This window comes from Venturia canescens, chromosome 4 (genome assembly GCF_019457755.1).
Source record: "Venturia canescens isolate UGA chromosome 4, ASM1945775v1, whole genome shotgun sequence".
Lineage (NCBI taxonomy): Eukaryota > Metazoa > Arthropoda > Insecta > Hymenoptera > Ichneumonidae > Venturia > Venturia canescens.
Window position 1 is genome coordinate 23986365 of NC_057424.1, and position 17905 is coordinate 24004269.

At 38.3% G+C, this 17905-nt stretch overlaps 1 protein-coding gene across 10 annotated transcripts in view; it reads right to left on the bottom strand.

The window, feature by feature from the left end:
• Positions 1–17905, bottom strand: part of Rbp6 (RNA-binding protein 6) — a 459964-nt gene that overhangs the window by 119696 nt on the left and 322363 nt on the right. The gene's annotated exons all lie outside the window — the stretch shown is intronic.

Genomic DNA, 17905 nt, shown 5'->3' on the forward strand with positions numbered 1-17905 from the left:
TGAAACCACCCTTGAAAGTAAGGCATGTCAGGGGGTGATTTTGCAGTTTCACCAGCAAGCACTCAACTGATTTTGATAAAACCAAAACCAAAATGTTTCTTATCTGAAGTGATGAAAAGTTCACCCTGTGCACGAAAAAAAAAAAAAAAAACAGGGGGTTAACCACCCTTACATTCTTATATATCTCACGCCACAATAAAAAGGAACGAATATGAAGGAATGAAACGGGTTCTATTTCCATGAAAACATGAAAATAAAGTTCACGTGTTTTTGCATTTTTGCAAAATAGCAGTCTTAAGGGGGTGAACTACCCCTTTTTTGAATTTTCGTACCGTAGGTGGTTTATTTCTGTTTTACATGTTTTTGCTGATTCGAAATATTATAATAGTTTCGAATCAAGATTTTCTGACGTATCGAAGTCAATACAAGACTCTGAATGGGTGAATCTCCCCCACTCGATTTTCCTCTTTATTCGCTATTTCAAAATTTCTCCCTGCATTTCGTTCAATTTGGTTGCTCTGCATCGAAATTACAAATTTAATAATTTTAGGAACATATAAAACTCGTATTGACCTGGATGGTGTCGGTTTGGCGGGGGGGGGGGGGGGGGGGGGGGAAGTTCTCACAACTACTTTTTCGGTGATCATAGAAAGCTTGTAAACTGCACGTAAATGAATAGGTACCATGCTACAGATAAAAATGCCTCTATAAAACACTTTCATAACTTTGGCGGAAAAATAGAGGCGTAGACATATGATCCCGGTGTTTGTGCTAGATAAAAATGTTATCAAGTAGTTATGATCACCTGATATTTTTGGCATTCTCACACACCGAATAACATTAGTCATTCCGAATATTCTTGAGTCATGCATCAGATAAAAACGTTATCAGGCATCGTGAGATTAATAAATATTTTTTTCTTTCGATACTTATTTTCGAAGGCGGTAACCATTAGCATTGTACTAGTGCATTTTTGAGTGAGCTCCAAATCGTGCGTGCTTTTTCTGTGCTTTTGGTGTATTGTGCCTACTACTTTTACCAGCATGAAAGTCAACCCAATCAACGTTATCAAATTGTTACTGGCTACATTTGAAGCTATGAACATTGCACAAACTCCTGTTAATAATGCAGAAATAGAGATGAAGGAGAATTTCGAAAAAATTTTAATCGATTCTATGCAAGATTACAACGGGATTGAGATGATACAGGAAGAAACTCTTGATTTTCAAGAACCATTTAAAGAGTTCGAAGCAATTGCTGTTGAAGATATGATATGGCAAAAGGATGATGATGTCGATTCCGACGCTTGTTCTGGTGACGATGAGCTGAGCTATGATTATAAAAAAAAAGCTGTTGAATATTGGAGATCTGGTAAAAAAAAGAATTACAGTGTTGAAACCGTCAAACAAAAATACAAATCTGTAAAATCCATACGGCAGTTACGACGCTGGGCACAACAACTGAACAAGGGTGGTACATATAAAGAAAAACTTGCTCGAATTTCTGAATACACATTACGGAATATGAAAACTGCTGTAGACGCGGGTGTCATTGTTCATGATATTGACCTTCGAAAGTGGGCTCTACAGGCACAGAAAGAAATAGGCCATGAAGATATACGATTCAAAGCTTCTCATAACTGGCTATGGAAATTTAAGAAATCGCATCGCATTGTTTCCAGAAAAATTAATAAATTTATAACGAGAAAAACTGTGGAGGAAGAAGCGCTTCTGCAAACAAATGCGGACAAATTTGTTCAAGATGTTAAATTACTAATAGAAAAGTATGGGTCAAGTAATGTATATAATTCGGACCAAAGCGGTTTTCAACTGGAAATCCATTCAGCACGAACTTTAGCGATGGAAGGATCGAAAAAAGTTGAATGCGTTGTACAATCAGTGTCTTCAACGACCCATAGCTACACGATTCAGCCAACAATAAATGCCAACGGGAAACTACTTTCTCCACTTTTCATAGTATTAAAGGAGGCAAAAGGTGAATTTGGACCGAGAGTAACGAACGAATTGTTTAAGCCAGATAACGTCATAGTAACAGCATCGAAATCTGGGAAACTTACTTCCGGTGCGTATTATCGTTAAGGGTGCATCAACTTTTTCCAAAATATAGTTATAAATATATAATTTGTTATATGTTTACAGATCATTTTAAAATTTGGATGGAAAAAGTTTTTTTTCCGAATGTTGGAAGTGACAATGTATTACTGATTGATTCCTGGAGTGGACACTGCCCCAAAGTTGTACGTGAAGCCACCCCTCATGATAAAAAAATCATCACAATGATTATCCCAAAAGGTACAACTGGAAAAATTCAACCGCTTGATGTATTTGGATTCAGGATATGGAAAAATTTTGTACGACATTTTTCAGATAGTGTTCTATTAGTGGATGCTGATATAAATTTACATTTGAGGAATAATATAATCAAACTGCAATCTTTGGCCCACAATCAATTGTCATCTCCACGCTATATCAATCTTTTCAAATATTCATGGTTTAAAAGTAATTATATTACGGAAAAACCGGAATATTTCGAAAATCCTGTTGATTTTGGGTTCGGTCAATCAAAAACACACTGTGAAATACCTGGTTGCAATAATATAGCGATTATAAAATGTGCATGGTGCAAAAAATCTTTGTGTTTGAAACATTTTTTTGATGAATATCATTATTGTACAACGTATGAGCCATAATTGCTGGAAATGATAGGTTTTATTATATTTTATTTCGATATATGTACTTATCTAATAAAATCCGATTCTATACTATGAGACGGTTAATGAATTGTTAATGTGTATTGAAGTTTCATTTAAAAAATGTTCGTTAGTAAACAAGATCAACAGCATAGACTTATTCAGACTTCAAAGTTGAATCGTAGTAAATATCAAATGGCTCCCCTCCTCCTTCCCTTGCCCGCCAAGATTGAGGTCAATACGATCATTATACGTTCCTAAAATTATTGAATTCGTAATTTCGATGCAGAGCAACCAAATTGAACGAAATGCAGGGAGAAATTTTGAAATAGCGAATAAAGAGGAAAATCGAGTGGGGGAGATTCACACTTTCAGAGTCTTGTATTGACTTTGATACCTCAGAAAATCTTGATTCGAAATTATTATAATATTTCGAATCAGCAAAAACATGTAAAACAGAAATAAGCCACATACAGTACGAAAATTCAAAAAAGGGGTAGTTTACCCCCTTAAGACTGCTATTTTGCAAAAATGCAAAAACATGTGAACTTTATTTTCATGTTTTCATGGAAATAGAACCCGTTTCATTCCATCATATTCGTTCCTTTTCATTGTGGCGTGAGAAATATAAGAATGTAAGGGTGGTTAACCCCCTGTTTTTTTTTTTTTTTTTCGTGCACAGGGTGAACTTTTCATCACTTCAGATAAGAAACATTTTGGTTTTGGTTTTATCAAAATCTGTTGAGTGCTTGCTGGTGAAACTGCAAAATCACCCCCTGACATGCCTTACTTTCAAGGGTGGTTTCACCCCTTAAAACCGTTTTTCCGCCGATAAAAAAAAATACGTGTCTCTTACTTTCGAATGCTCTTTCACATACAGCAGTTTCAAGAAAATCGGAGGGGGACACCAAAGTGATGTTCCTTGTTAGACACTTGGTACGATGTACAGTTGCTACACTTGGAGAGTTTCAATGATGGAAAAATGCACTGGAAGATGACACCATGTCGAGTTGCCCGATGTAGAGTTGACACCCTGCCTGTAGGGATAAGAAGGAAGAGAAAGGAAAGGTTGGGAGCCTTATTGGCGTACGGGTGGTGCTCCGCTGACGCGAGAGCGTTTAATCCGTAGTCCTCTGACAGACTTCTGTAAAACCAGAAATCGTGCCAGGGGGTAAGGCTATCCCGTTACAAATGCGAGAGGGGAGATGTAGATTCGATGGGTATTCGGCAAAATACGAACGACTCGCTACTAAAATATTGCGTACAGAAAAAAAATGATGGAGCAAATTCCAAGTTCTAATTTTAAAGGAAAATACACTCGAGCGCGGCAATTATTTCAATGTAGGTAATTAAGTTTGAATGTATTAAAAACTTATTGACCAGAATGTTTAATAAATACGCCACGGACAAACGTGTTCAACAAGCAGGGAAGTGATTTTTAACGGATATTTCATTCGATTTCATGAAATATTGAAAGCGAAAGTTTGGTGGTACTTGGTTACTAATTTATTTGATTGAGTCATATAGGTTTGACATGTTGAAATGAACAGTCCAACTCACGAGGAGCTAGCTCCTCGCCCTCGAAGAAGCGGACGGGAAATGAATCGTTATTACATATTAATAACATCAACCACTACTTTCCGCAGTACTGAATCGAATGCTTAATTCCCTCAGGTTTCTTGAGGACGAGCCTGCCTTTTAGTGGCCCAAAATTCTTAGTTGAATCGAAAAAGATTCTTTTGAAATGTTTGCTGTAAATCACTACTGAAAAAAATAAATTATTTGAAGGTAAATTTAATAATTTGACTCAGTTGCAACAACTGATAATTATTTTTTGCTTTTGTCAGCCCGAAGAATCGAGTGCATTTCGAATGAATAGGCACATCCTTATATCTACTATTGAAGGAAAAATGTATTTTCTTTTTTTTGCTGAAAAATGTTCAAATGCGCTCATTTCTAGACAAGCGCTGAAGCTACGGAACTTATTATTAACATTTTTCTCTTTATGTTTCGAGAAAAACAGATCGACGGGAAATGAAAGTTGGTCTTGAAAAAAGAACGCAAAATTCGAATGAAAAAAGTGGCTTTCAGCAACATTTTCAGCAGGACTCACACAGGAACATAGAACTGAATAAAGTGGAAGTGTTTTGCTACGCCATTGGTGCGTGGGTTGAATTTGTGGGGTTAACTCGTGAAAGCCCGCAGGGCTATACGTAAAAAAATAATATTAAAAACTGTGGAAACATTTGCTTGCAGTGATTTTATAGTTGATTAATCAAATTTACGCGGCACGTATTCAAATTTCTGATCTGGCTGTACATCATTTATCTCTTTTTATCTGTACAGTGTCCGAAACTTGGGAAGCCATTAATGAGTCTACAGATTGATCATGCACGGGCATTAGATCGGGAAATAGGATATCGATTCAACAAATCGTTAGAATCATTACTTCCGCTCAACTTGAATTCTGTTCTAGTTCAATAATTCGTAGATCTTTTTTGAGTTTTTTTTCATTGGATCTGTTGAAATTGATTTTGAAAATTTGTTTCTATGATATTTCATTATTTAAAAAGTAACATAGATAACTTGATGGGAACAAGAGGAGCATTTTTTGGAATCTCAGAGTCATGGAAATATTCATTGTGTCCGAAAGTGTTGGTATATCTGTACGCGGATGTATGTAGAATATCTCACCCAAGCACCAGCACGAAAAAAAATTCCTCTCGCTTTTCCGCTCATATTTCATCGTGCGATGTCTTTTACATACATATATACAGGCGTTAGGAACAGTCGAGCCTATAGCGGCCATCTTGCTTCCGGAAACCAGTTTTGATAGAGTGGTAACGGGGTGCCGGAAGTGGCGCGACAAAGAGACCTCGGGGAAAAAGCACGGGACCATGAAGTTCTGGATAAACATAGGTGATGTCACAAAAAGGCGAAAAAAGCTGAATAGCCATTTAAGAATTTTTGTAAATGCATCAAACCTAAATGCAAAATTGACCGTTAAAACTTCGGTGCTTTTACTCTGAGTTGATAATTTAAAGAGTCGGGACTGTTAAATAAATCATTTTTCTTCATACCTCGGTCGAAAGTACGCACTTTCGGCCCCGATTTCAGGGCCGAAAGTTCAACATTCCTGCATTGGTAAAAAAAAAACACGCTCGCTGTGACAGCGGGAGCAAAAATTTTTCTCTGCACACCTTAGTCGAAAGATAACATTTCTGCGCTGTCAAAACTGCATGCGCTTCATTTGTCTCGGCGGGAGCAAAAACTTTTTTCTGCATTCCGAAAGGTTTGACGTAATTATTTTTTTTACTTTTGACGTTTGACGTTTGAACAGATATTGCTTACGTGTTTTTTGAAAGGTTGTGTCTAGTCATCTGCAAACCGTACGAATAAGATTATGTTATTCATTCGGAAATATGTTATGGAAATGCCATATTATTTCCAAGCACTATATTATCAAAACAGTACAAATCCGAACGAATAACATACATTTATCCTTTCAGATAAAATCAATGTGAAAGCCAAAAATAAAGTCGTTCGGAATAATGATTTATTTTCAGCTTCATAGGAATGCAAATATTCATATTAATTATCTTTGCTAATATCTTGTTTTTTTGATGCCTGCCCCCCCGACCAGCAGCACTCGCTTCGCTCGTGCAGCAAATGTCGGGGGCAGGCATCAAAACATCTTCTATCGATAGTTGCGTATTTCGGAAGAAACGTACTTTCGACCGGCTATGAAGAAAAATAGTATACACCATACGGGCAGAAGTTTGATAGCCCTGAACTGCGCGTCAAATGCCCTCGGCTTCGCCTCGGGCATTGTGACGCGCAGTGCAGGAATATCAAACTTTCTGCCCTTGTGGTGTAATATACTATTACCGCCCGTAAACGTGAAATTAAAATTTTTTTATTCCTCGAAAGCCACAAGTTACAACAGCCATTGATTTGCGCCAAAAGAATGAAAGATTAAACAAATAACAACATATAAATTGAAAATTTTTAAATTATACAAATTCTACGTGTATTTCTCAGCTATTGAATATTTTCAAACGAAAATCGTTTAAATATTAAAGCTTGAGATGCATCGCGCTCACAACGGCGGTGGGTTGATATCGTGAAGCTTGTTGAACTACACATTTCGATCTTAACCATCGCTTAAACTGTTTTCTCTATACGATATTGGAATTTTCGTGGAAGAATCACCCTCGAGAGGGAACGATGACTACGAGGGTAAAAGCCCCCTCGAATTGTTAGTTGAATCGAGTTGAAGTAATTTGTACGAATCGAGGATTGAATTCGATTTAGCATTGAGGGCTGTCGGGATTCGATAATTCCTCGATGTTTCATTAGGGTAAAATGGAAGCGTAGACCAGGTTAAAAGGATTTGATGTTAAATTCGTAAAACCGGAAATGCGTGAACGAATGGGGTCGGTATATAGAATGGTGAATGGTGCGGTGAACCAGGGGGAGATGGTTTTATCATTTGTCGAATCAAAAAATACGAGTACAACCCTCGTTATTGGGGAGAACGTTTTTCCGGTGAGTTACCGTTTGGGCCTGAAGAAGATTAAGATTTCTTCCTTCGGCTGATTCGTAGGGGTTGAACGAATGTGAGGATACAGTCGAGCCTTATTTCTCAAACTCGGATCAACGGGTCAGAAAGACGCAACATGCCCCCTTTTGCATTCAACGGTAAAGAGAGCGAGGGCAGACTATTCGATTTGAGCCTTAATTGTACCTAAATAGCCATTTACACGTAACAGGAAATTTGGGTAGAAACATTTCCTGTCAGCAAAGAGTTAAGACGACCGGAAATTCCTGAACCGTACATCAAGCGAGGAGTTGACACGAAACAGTAAACCAGAAATAGAGCAAATATGGATGTATAAATAAAAGCAAATCCGTACGTCGGTACATTTGCCAGATTATCTCGACAACTACCCACTACCATCGATCTATTACTGTATTTGTAGTTAGCCCTCGATCCTCCATCGAGCTTGAGAGAGTTCGATTGGGGTGGATTCAATGTGTTATCAGAGTTATGAGGTTAAGGTGGGGATGACGACGTAGTTAATTCTCCCAAAATGCTTTCGAATATTCCAGTTACTTCAAATACATTGTGGCCCTCTTCTAATATTAGTGGCCCTCTTCAAAATATTAACATAATAGGAAAGAAAAATATTGAAACTGGAAAAGCATCGATAAAAAATTATATAATGAAATGATAAGTATAACGGTCTCTACTTTTTTCGTCTGTAAAAATTCTTCAACGCAGGTAAAAAAAAAATTATTCCAACAGAGCAAAATTCTAATCACAAAGCGTATTCGAATCAGAGAGGAGAATTAAAATAGTGAAAAACATGCAATGTCATATTCCACTCCCTGCGTTGATATTTATTGTCATCGTAAGAACTCGTCGGCGCTCGTAAAATCGTTTTCAAACGAAAGAGCGAGAATAATAACGTAAAATAAGCACAGAATATTGAGTCGCTTTAATCGCAGAGATAAACGTAAAATAATATATCCAAAGGGTGGCGAAGAAAATCGAGGTTCAACGTAGTCGGGTTCAATTCCGAAAGTCGATAAAGTACAGGGGTTGATTGTCAAATGAAATCAAACAGCAGTCAAAGAGGTCTCTTTCAGCCGATTGTTGCTTCTTGAGTAATTATCAGAAGTTTTACGACGAGGAAGAGTCTGAGAATTTGTCGGTGTATGTGTATAAGTTCCCATTCCGAATTTCTTGTGAACAGCTTATCCTGACTCATTTCCAGAAAAAAGATCTCTTCATTTCGTCTCTTTCTCCCCCTTGTTCTCTTCTTTTATCATCCGTTCTGTCCCTGATGTACGTTTTTGGTCTTCATTTCCACCTTTTTTCGTTTTATCCCTGCATCATCATTTTTTATTGTCACTCCTCAAGTAATTCTCTTTGCAACTTTCGTCTATACGACAGCATCAAGAGAAACTTCATTCGGTCTCTCATAACATCTAGGATTTTCGAGTTCCCACTGCATCCTTCATCCCCCACCAAAAGATAAGGATCACGCCATAACCACAAGACTCTTTACAGTACAGACTCTATTTCGTTGGTACATTCACAAGAGACCACGGTCAGCTGCAATCAGAGTTAGAATCTAAAACTTGCAATCAAAGTGGACAGTCTTCCCTTTGTACACTCATGCCCTCTTCTCGTCCGTTACATAAAGTGTCGCAAGGGATGGAATGGTGACGAGAAAGTGCTCTGTGGACAGCACATTTCGAATGGAGCTTTTAAAAACGCTCTATTCGACGTTTTATTTAGTTTGTGATATTCTTTTTTTTTTCGATGTGCACTTGCTAGTGATATTTAATGTTGAATTTGAGAGAATGCCAACCTCTTTAAATTGATATTAAATTCACATTTACGAAATTTTGAATTTCTATATACAAAGTTCATGGCTTTTACTAGAAAACAGAAAGCGTTATCAAAGTAAATTTGTTTCAATGCTCTGTTTTTTACGCTACATTTATCGTTGAAGGTGATTTTCGTTGAAAGCACCTTTTGCCGGCAGACTCGTGCTTTTGTCGTTTACCGTCATGGATTTTTTTTTTTCAATCTCTCCTTTTTGAAATCGAATCTAAGCATATATTTTCGTTAATTAAAGATGATACGATATTTTATCCTGTGGAACAGCCAATTGATCTTGATGGAGGATGTTTAGAAAATTAAAGCAAAATTGATTACGTTCAACGATTTTCTCAACTCTTTAATGAATACAAAGCGTACGGGATTATGAATGAGTTTTTTAGCTTGCGTTACTAAAAAAAAAGTTAACGGTCAGGGATTCACGGTGTTTGAAAACGTCGGCTTCATGGTTTGAGAAACGATTTTCCCGGTACAGTAGCAAATAAAGTGGTGGAAGCAGCACGCAAACCCTTCTAAACGAAGCCAAGTGAAAGTGGCGAGGACAGGAAAGTGGATGGAATGCGAGAATGAAGGGTGTAAAAATGGGAAGGAGTGAAAGTGAAAATGGGAGAAGAAAAACATATGAATGCAAAATAACCAAGCGCTTGTTCGATCGAGGCTGATTTGTCAAAACGTCGGCAAGACTACAAAAAATAGGAATGAATTGATTGAGGAAAGAACGCGGGGCACGTAATCTGCGAAATTTCATATGCATGGAAAATACAAAAAATGTTGTAGATTCAGGGTTTTCTCACAAGCCAGGGACTTTTACGTTGGAAAAACGTATAATAATAATGATAATAAACATACCGATATAAAGCACGAAAAATATCTGTACTTTTTCCGTAATACGAGCCGCGATGTTTACCAACGATTTTTTTATGTAACGGAATAAGTGTGAAATGATGGAAAAATTAAGCTAGCGAATGTGTGGACCGAGTCGTCTTTTTCAGGAAAACAAACGATATTAACAGTCGTCTATTCTAAGTGAGACTGTACGCTATGAACACCGGGAAAACTCTCGAAAACCAGAGACTGTCGTTTCGGTAGTCGAGTGTTGGCGCCGAACGGTTCTCTGGAATGTACCCGAAAATCTCACACGTATACGAAAGTCGAGGGTTAGCTAAGTTTGGAGTAGGGGATGAGGCGGTTGAACACACCCTGACGCGTTCGAACGGCAAATATTTGTTGAGAAAACATTCCAGCACGCTCGTGCTGGATTCGTGAGTAGTTTCACATTTTTACATCCAGTCATCGCTTTTTTTGTCTACTCGTCCTTTTTTTTTCTCTATTCCAACGGTTAAAATAATGGCGGAAGTTTCTGCTTTCTTCGGATATGTTCTCTCATCGATCTCACGGAAGTGAACGATAGTATTGAAAAACTATGAGCGTTTAGAGAAAAATCACAATTTTCTGTGTCTATCGAACTTGAATGTCACTCATTTCAATAGCTTTACATTTTGCACGGGTGGTTTACGAGGGATGCATTTTCTGTTAGCTAGAAACGATAAACAAGATGATTCGACTTTTGAAATCTAAATTTTTGCGAAAATACTGTACAAACAAGAAATTCTATAAAAAATGTAACTTTCGAAAGAGTTTAACAGCTGCCGCTTGTTTTTGATATTTTTTATTTTCTTTTTATCTTCTTATTTCTTTCTCTTGATTCTAAGCATGGTTAGTTACGAGGCAACATTGGTGTTCGGGCAGTCCGTGCGGGGTGATTAGTGCGCTCATTACGCCAAACTCTGTTCTCGGCAACAGATGACGCTAATGATGCTTGCATCTATCCAAGACCAACAGACAAAAGGAGTGAGACAAGCGCCATTTGTGACATGCTGAGCCATTGCAAGCTCAGCTCGCTCTTGTTTCCCGCATCGCAGTGTCAGAAAGAAAAAACAAGATCTACGAATAACCCGTCGTTAAACGTGTCCTAATTACGTCTAAATTAAAACAACGAGCGTTAAATTAAAACTCTGAAATAAGGCGCGTGCTCGTAAATAGAATTTTTTCATTTTCCCATGATCATTGATAAATCAAATTTTCAATATTTTTGATACTTTTGTGGTAAATCACAACGGAACGCTGTAAATCTGGAAATCTAGGAAGGCGTTTCAAAAATACCTGGAATCAAATCCGAAAATTCCACGGAGTATCAGGATTCGCATAACGAGAAGGCATGGTACAAAGGGACCATTGTTTCCATCGAACATTCGTCGGGCGAGCTAAGAATTCCACGCACTATTCAAGCGCGGCAACTTTATTCACGGTCTCGTTATGAAATGTGTTCTGCGTTCAAAGCCCTTCAATAGATAGTGCATCACGAGAGTTCAATTTTCAAAATACTTTGTCCACGAACTTCTGAAATTCTATGATCGATCATTGAGTTGTGTGGGTGCGGGGGCTGATCATCATATTGTCGTTGACCTCAACAACTCGTTAAGGGTCGTTCATTGAAACTCAATAGAACAAAAATCACATGTATTTTGGATTCGTAAGTGCGTGAGGGAATGACCGAAGCGAGAGATAAAAAAAATGCTTAAATTTGAGTTCAAGTCGAATTTGAAGTATGAAAAATGTAAAAATCAATATCGACGAAACGTGTTCGATTTTGGAAATAGACAAGATTTTTCAAGTTTCCTTCCGTCGTTGGTGAATGCAAAATAAAGGGAAACGGAGAGCAGAGAAAAATGTAGAAAAAGATGAGAAAGCGCAACAGGAAAAGAGTCTAAGCCGTTGCGGTGACAATCGCGAGTGCAATTATAGTTGCGAAGCCCAGCAATTCATCATTTCCATTGTTCATTCGCAGTCCGAACAACGATATCTTTGTGGTTGTTTTCACCGTTTGACAAAATACTTTTCAGGATTTAGCTCCTATCGTCGTACATTATATCTAATTATAAATTTTCTTATCGCCATAAAAAATGGTGCTGACGTTGTTGCGAATATTTTTTTCGCTATCAACCGTTGTGCTCTCGTAAGAATGGATGCTGGAAAGAGATGAAACCGGGAGAGGGGGTGAGAAAAAGTGAGAAAAAGAAATAGAGGGAAGCACGGTGAGACAAGGAGAGTGAAACGCGAGATAGTTCAAGAGGGTATCCGAGCCCTGCGAAAGCCAAAAGACTTTGTGTATGTTTTCCGTCGTATACATGCACGATATGCGCACCCTCGAAATATAAAATACACAGGTATAATATATTAAGGGTGTAATAATATGTGTGCGTTTATTCCCGGGTGCATGCGCGTGTGTGTGTGTGTGTGTGTGCGCGCGCGCGTGCGTGTGAAATCCTTATTCACAAAAAAGCTCATGGACAAGAGGGTTGTTGCAGGTTTTGTAAGGGTGTGTATGTGTATACCGGAATGAATAGCAACGTGAAAACAAAAGCACCGCCAACACGGGGTTACAAATGGCGTGTATTCGAGACGGCATTGTTTTAAATAGCTGTCAGACGCCCGGAATTTATCCCGTTTTGCGAACGTGACAAGCTCAGCCAGGCCAGAACGTTGTTTCTTCTTTTTTGGTCTGCGTATACAAACGTGTGTATACAAAAATATTTATATGAATTTATATATTTGAGGCCATTTGGATTCGAATAAATTTATTTACGTTTTCGTAGATGCGTACTCTTGCTAGAGACGAAAAGTTAACACGATTTCACAACACTTTGTCGAATCGAAGAAAATCATGGCGGATTATATGGCCTTGCTCGCGTACACCGATTCATTATTTCTTACGACTACGTTTGACATCCACCGAAAACTACGGTTCGAATTTTAGTCTTTCATGTGGCATACGGTATCACCTTTCGAAAGATCAAACGAGGAATGTAGATGAAAAAAATCTTCATTCCTCGGAGCGAGGGGAGAATTAAGAGGGAAAAGACAAGAGGGACAAAGAGAACTTATCCATGGGTCGTTTATTTTCTCATTTTTTAATCCCCTCTCCCCGTCTCGTCTCTTCTTCGATCTCTCTTTTTCTTTTTCTTCTATACTTCATCTTCCTGTACAAGATGGACGGGGAGGAAGAGAGAACTTGGAAGTTGAAAGCGAGTGCAATTAAGCTCTCTCTCTCTCCCTCCTTCTCTCTTCTGGTCGAAAATTTCTTCGTTCTTTTATCCTTCTTCTTCTCTCCATGGTCCCCGAATTACGACGTAGACTCGTTCCACTGTATACACTCTCTTTTTCTCATTCCCTCTTTCTCTCCACCCAGCCCGGCTCAAGGATCCATTCATTTTTCAAGCAACGCCGCTGCTGGATATCCACCCATCCAAGTTTTAAACCGCCTGCTATATCCACTTAAGACAGGCCAACCCATATATACACATTTATTGAGAATGCACTGGTAAAAGGGCGTAAGCGATATGTCTGGGCGGCGGAACTAACGGGGCTAGCTAAGACCTTTTGCTCAAGAATAGTTTTATACACGTGTCTAAAAAGAGTATATAAGGAATGAGACTAAAAGTCCTTGCCCCTTATAGGTTCTTTCCTTGCCAGAAGAGTTTTCCTATATATCACCACCACGAGGGTGTCGAGAGTCTTCTATGTTTCTCTCATATTCTCCGCCTGACCCCTCCGTCGTCGTCAATTGGTTTGATGGTGGACGTTCCGGTTGGCAGTAATTTATCGATGAAATTAGCATCGACAACGGCCATTACCTCTAAGAGGAGTCGACTCTCCAAATCGAAAGCTGCACCCCGTAGGTTTTTTCTTCTCTCTCACTTCCCCCCCCCCCCCCCGCCCCCCTCCCGCCCTCTCATCTTTACTATGGCTCTTCGTCTTGGCATTACATGCAAGATAGACTCTACAATTATTAGCAATCTATCGTTGAATTGGACCGAGCCAAATGGCCTGTGAGATATATGATGAGCTTTCAACCCTCGTAACTTAATTCGTTAATAAATTCCATGGCTTCATCAGCAAAAAGGACTGCAGGCAAGAGATTGAATAACGAGAGGAAACATCTCTCTCGTAATCATTCGTGAATGCAAATCAGACTCGATATAAATATGAGGAAAATTCGAACATCGAAATTCAAATCTTACCTGCTTGCACTGTTCGATTATATTCAGAGATCGTGCAGCCCCTGAATATATGATCTTTATATGATTACATAAAAAATGATGATTTCTCGACCCTCGCAAAATTGGGAGTACGCACGAAGAAAATTAAATTTGAAAAATTATCGTACAATAACGACGGTGCGGCGACGAGCTGCCATTCATGATATTACGATGGGGAAAAAATTGAATTTTTCTATACATTAAATAATATTCATTGTTCAAAGTAGAAACTTTTACCGAAGTACGTCTAAAAGAAATTCTCGGTTAAAGGTGCCGTACTTTTGAAAATTATTTCAATATTTATTTCGAAATATTACATGAACGTCACGGTGAATTTTATTGTAATGCATTGTAAAATTTCCGTACGAATGTTTATGCCAAGATGCGGTGATAATAGGGATACGGAAGGGATATGTTGTCGCTATATCGGCCTGTTTCTCCATTATTTTTATATGCTTACAGCTCTTTGTTGAAGTGCGGAATTCGAAAGCGAGTGATCGATACCTACATCGGGGCAAAGACATTTTACCGCGACGCATCGTAAAATTTACTAGGCGTTTTGTAAATTTTAACGTAACGTAAACTTCGCTATCTGCAATATTTACTATTATAAAACTGAAAATTCAGCAAAATATTGAAAATTTTATTTCAATTACAGGAATTAATTTTTTTCGTTAACTTGTCCCCGCGGCCAAACACATACAGTAAATTTTACAGCACGCTAAATATTAGCGAAATTGCGAAATCAATGTACAGCAGCCTCTATTACCTGCTACTTTCGATACATCAGTCTCATTGCAGCAGGAGAGGAGAATAAATAGCATTTGATAATTATTTCGATATCTTTTCAACAGATATTAATTTTCATTCCAAATAAAATACGAGCAATAGATGTATACAATTCACCGTTATCCACTCTTTCTCGGGATCCCCTTTCATACTCTGTCCGAATAATATCAAGAATAAATATATGGCATTAATGTGGCAATGCCATTAGCTTTATCAGGCAAAAGAGAATACGACAGTTTATCGATTGCATGCGCAGGGAGTTGACTGAGGAAGAAAATATCGAAATAGGAATCGAGAATACATAAATAAACATCTATACGTATTGTATTGACTCATACAAAAAGGAACGATGACAACGAGACTTCACACCGACAAAGCTTCAGAGGAGATTGAGCTTGAAGACTTTGTATTTACATTCGAAATGTTATCACTATGCTGTGTTTCCTTCATTCTTTTTTGAACCCTCTCTTCGCTAGCCACAAGTCCGTGGAGTCTCGAGCTTTGTTGTATGCGAGAATCCTCGTAGAAAGACAAGAGATATAGAGATAGATGGAGTACGAAGGGAGCGGAAGAAGTAAGAGACAAAGTCAAATGGAATATACAAGAAAAAAGATAGGGCTTTTGGGGCGGTGCTGATATTATCTCACAATGTGGGTCAACTCCTCTACCTATTTTATAATATCAGCTTTGTTCCACCAAGATATAGCACCAAATTCGAACATGTTTCGTACCCGCTAAACTGCCAATATGAGACATCAGTTAAACAAATACGAACCAGTAAATGAAAATTTCCAAGACTCCTGGCCTTTGATATTTGGATCGAAGGTCGAATTTTGATGCTCGCGAAGGTGAAGAAAAACATTGAACAATCTCAAAGAATTGATCCAACTGATCCACTATTTTTCACTCTGTATATGTTTCCTCATCCACGAAGAATGGCATCGAAACAAAAGCAAGCCAGTACACGCAAGAAGTTTCAACATGGACGTTTCGTGGTTGGTTGAGCGAATCGATGCAATGTATACCCTAATCGCCCAAATAGTTTACTGGATAGTATTGCCCAGCTTACCAATGGAGTATTTTATGTCCTTTATCCTATTTTCCTATCTCCACGGGCTACGGATATTCCGGTTTGTGAGGGTACCAACAGCCTGGCGACATTCGTGCGAACTTATGTAGTACATTAGTGTATATATAGATATAAATCTACACGGAAGTCATCGGCGCATCTACCGGCACATGTCGCTATATATACAAGCGGTGTTTATGTTTATATCCGTATATGGGAGAATTACGTTCGAAACATTTCTCGTTTCACCCCTATTTTTGTTTCTGGGCCAGCCCATCTCATGTTACAACCAACTTTCGTGAAAACTCAAGAGCGGAGGGTTGAAGAGTAGGAGTAATAGAGATGAAAAGGGAGTGAGATGCTGCAACTCCGTACACACATCTGTATACAGATATGTTTATAGGTCCAGAGCTTGCAATCCGTCTGCTACTTTCTCATCTAAAGTTTAACATTGACGGGACTGTCGAGTGATTAGGAATTTGTGAGAGAGATGAAAATAGAGAGAGACAGAGATGTAAAAAAGAGATAAAATTAATAATATAATAATCTATCTGTCGCTGTCAAAGAGAATTTCATAGAAATGTTTGAGGGGTGGTATATTGAAAGACCGTTTATAAATTGATTATGGACGAGTTGATTCGTCCATCCTATCGAGCTTCGTTATCTATCCAACAAAATGAGTTAAAAATTTCGGGTATGAGTTTTCGGGATCATCGTGAAATTTTTCTAGTGGAATAAAGCGGAAGTTGAAAAAATTATTGTTAACTCGATCGTGAAAACGAATGGAGCGCCTATCAGGGAAATTTTATAAGTTTATTTGAAACAGAAAAAATATGAATTATTCATATCAGATTCAATATTTACGAATATAAAAGCCACAAGAGAGTTAGCAAATTTTCATAAAACTGCATTTTAGCTCATCGTTATACGTTTTTTCTGATTGGACGAAAGTATAGAAGATTTCACAGCTACATCGTCGAACCTCGAGTATTCCTTTCGATGGGCTCGATAAAACTATTTTTAAAAATAACTACCGAAAAGTACAAATTGTAGAGTTTCCGTAACTTTTTAAAGTGAACAAAGGTTTCGCAAGGGAGAAAAAAAATATCACTGTATGTCTGCATAAATGATGTATGATTGGGGAATTGTTGCCCGTAGCACCGAAATCCGCGGACAGAAAGTTGGATATACCGGATAAAAAGGCTTAGTAGTGAATCGTGGCTGGTGCGTCAAGCTGTTGACCAAGAGCTTGAATCGAAAGTTTGTATTTGGCGAATTTGTGCGACCAAAATCACGCTCATTCGCATTTGCAATACAACAGAACAAACACGGACGGGCTGTATAACGAACGAATCAGAATTGAGGACCAACAGCTTCCTCCATCCATCCCATTTGATCATGTGCCTTCAACCCCAACCTTTTTGCCACAGGTTTTCCATTGGAATTTAATGAGTACGCTATGGTGATACTTTGAAGCGTGGTCGTCACGATCATACTGTATTATTGTGGCGGATGATGGACGAACGAGAGAATTTTCATTCTATTGAAAGCTGCCTGGAATCACGTAGGAGAGAGATAGAGACAGAGAGTTGGCAAGGAGGTGGGGGGGGGGGGGGGGGGGGGGGTAATGTGTAGAAATGAATTTTAACGATTAAACTCGACGAGCTTTTTCAATCAAATTTTTGCCACTCCAATGTTAGCTTTCACGTGCGCGGTGAACTTTATGATCCCTCAGCTACATCATTGTTATCATATGATTTGTGAAATGTTTTTTTTTTTAAATAATTACGCTGCTCTTTTATAAAATCATTGATAAACATTGAATG